The sequence below is a fragment of the Crinia signifera genome, chromosome 3, assembly GCF_055691185.1.
Source record: "Crinia signifera chromosome 3, ASM5569118v1, whole genome shotgun sequence".
In the NCBI taxonomy this organism is placed as follows: Eukaryota; Metazoa; Chordata; class Amphibia; order Anura; family Myobatrachidae; genus Crinia; species Crinia signifera.
In genome coordinates this window covers 276,389,027-276,391,526 of record NC_139219.1, presented here as the reverse complement: position 1 = coordinate 276,391,526, position 2,500 = coordinate 276,389,027, and the positions used below count along the sequence as shown (strand labels likewise).

The following is a 2,500-nucleotide window of genomic DNA, read 5'->3' as shown; positions in this document are numbered from 1 at the left end:
TATAAATTGCCAAAAATTGCTATCTGAGCAAAAAATGAAAACAACTCCTTCGAGCCGGAATTGAACCAGCGACCTAAGGATTTCTACACCAATCATCTCTACAGTCCTCCGCTCTACCAGCTGAGCTATCGAAGGATGCTGTAGGTTCTCAAATATGTTATTATATGCTCTTTAATATAGCTTTAAATGTTTAGCTAAATGAGTGTTGTAGGAATAATGTGAATATTCTATTGTTTATAAACATTTGACAACCTTTGTTTAAAATTGGGCTTTGAAAATTAATTTCTAATTAATAATTTCTATTCAGTGTGGCTGCTGAAATTGACTGGTGTCAGTCTTAAGGAGGGGAAGAGAATGTGTGTAAGAAAAAGAGAAAACAAGCTGGCATCCCAAAGATTTTGATGCGCTAACAAACATGGATTTCTAGTCCATCGCCTTAACCAATCGGCCACGACTACTGCTTAAGCCTTGCTGTATTTTCACAATAGATTGTCTATGGATTGAGCTGCCTGCACTGAGAAATTGAAGATCTAAAGGTACCTGGTTCGATTCCGGGTTTCGGCATTGTGGAAGATAATATTTTTCGACATAAAATGCAATTTTGCAACAAAAAGCTTACGTTTTCAGGCTTCAAACTTTAAAATCATATTTACAAAAACATTTTTACAAAAATCACTTTGCCACAACCACTGCTTATGTCTCTCAGTAGCCAACTCCAGTCCTCGAGAGCTACCAACAGTTCCCATCTTCCAGACAACCTAGCTGCTGCACAGGTGCACTCATTACTCACTAACACATTTTAAAAGATCCACAGGTGGAGCTAATTACTTCACTTGTGATTCTGTGAGGTGAGCTGGAAAACATTAACTGTTGGTAGCTCTCGAGGACTGGAGTTGGCTACCCCAGACTTAGAGAATGCTTTATACTCTGTATATTTTGAGTTTGTAAATTGCCAAAAATTGCCATCTGAGCAAAAAATAAAAACAACTCCTTCGAGCCGGAATTGAACCAGCGACCTAAGGATTTCTACACCAATCATCTCTACAGTCCTCCGCTCTACCAGCTGACTAATTAATAATTTCTATTCAGTGTGGCTGCTGAAATTGACTGGTGTCAGTCTTAAGGAGGGGAAGAGAATGTGTGTAAGAAAAAGAGAAAACAAGCTGGCATCCAAAAGATTTTGATGCGCTAACAAACATGGATTTCTAGTCCATCGCCTTAACCACTCGGCCACGACTACTGCTTAAGCCTTGCTGTATTTTCACAATAGATTGTCTATGGATTGAGCTGCCTGCACTGAGAAATTGAGGATGTATTGTATTGACCCAAACACACCCAAAACTTCATTCTCCTTTACATTTGATGCGCTAATGGCCTGAACTCGCTATGGGCATCACAGGTTTCAAGTTTTTAAAAACTTGCAGAAAAGAGAAAACTTAAGGCGTTCGTAGTCGGCAGGATTTGAACCAGCGCGGGGAGACCCCAATGGATTTCTAGTCCATCGCCTTAACCACTCGGCCACGACTACTGAATAAACCATGTCCTAGTTTCACAATAGATTGTCTATGGATTGAGATGCCTGCAGTCAGAAAGTGAGGATGTATTATATTGACCCAAATACACCCAAAACTTCATTCTCCTTACATTTTGCCCCGAAAAACGATTGCAAGACCAAGGGAGCTTGAAGAAATAGCTCAGTTGGGAGAGCGTTAGACTGAAGATCTAAAGGTCCCTGGTTCGATCCCGGGTTTCGGCATTGTGGAAGATAATATTTTTCGACATAAAATGCAATTTTGCAACAAAAAGCTTACGTTTTCAGGCTTCAAACTTTAAAATCATATTTACAAAAACATTTTTACAAAAATCACTTTGCCACAACCACTGCTTATGTCTCTCAGTAGCCAACTCCAGTCCTCGAGAGCTACCAACAGTTCCCATCTTCCAGACAACCTAGCTGCTGCACAGGTGCACTCATTACTCACTAACACATTTTAAAAGATCCACAGGTGGAGCTAATTACTTCACTTGTGATTCTGTGAGGTGAGCTGGAAAACATTAACTGTTGGTAGCTCTCGAGGACTGGAGTTGGCTACCCCAGACTTAGAGAATGCTTTATACTCTGTATATTTTGAGTTTGTAAATTGCCAAAAATTGCCATCTGAGCAAAAAATAAAAACAACTCCTTCGAGCCGGAATTGAACCAGCGACCTAAGGATTTCTACACCAATCATCTCTACAGTCCTCCGCTCTACCAGCTGACTAATTAATAATTTCTATTCAGTGTGGCTGCTGAAATTGACTGGTGTCAGTCTTAAGGAGGGGAAGAGAATGTGTGTAAGAAAAAGAGAAAACAAGCTGGCATCCAAAAGATTTTGATGCGCTAACAAACATGGATTTCTAGTCCATCGCCTTAACCACTCGGCCACGACTACTGCTTAAGCCTTGCTGTATTTTCACAATAGATTGTCTATGGATTGAGCTGCCTGCACTGAGAAATTGA

General features: G+C 40.3%; 2 non-coding genes across 2 annotated transcripts; both read right to left on the bottom strand.

Annotated features, from left to right (window-relative positions):
- Positions 1 to 45: 45 nt before the first annotated feature.
- TRNAY-GUA (transfer RNA tyrosine (anticodon GUA)) lies at positions 46 to 135 on the bottom strand. The gene is given in 2 exon segments: positions 46 to 81; positions 99 to 135. It is a non-coding gene; the product is annotated as a tRNA-Tyr (tRNA).
- Positions 136 to 1,446: 1,311 nt separating this feature from the next.
- On the bottom strand, positions 1,447 to 1,528 carry TRNAS-AGA (transfer RNA serine (anticodon AGA)). Its single transcript has one exon. It is a non-coding gene; the product is annotated as a tRNA-Ser (tRNA).
- Between the last annotated feature and the right edge of the window lie 972 nt (positions 1,529 to 2,500).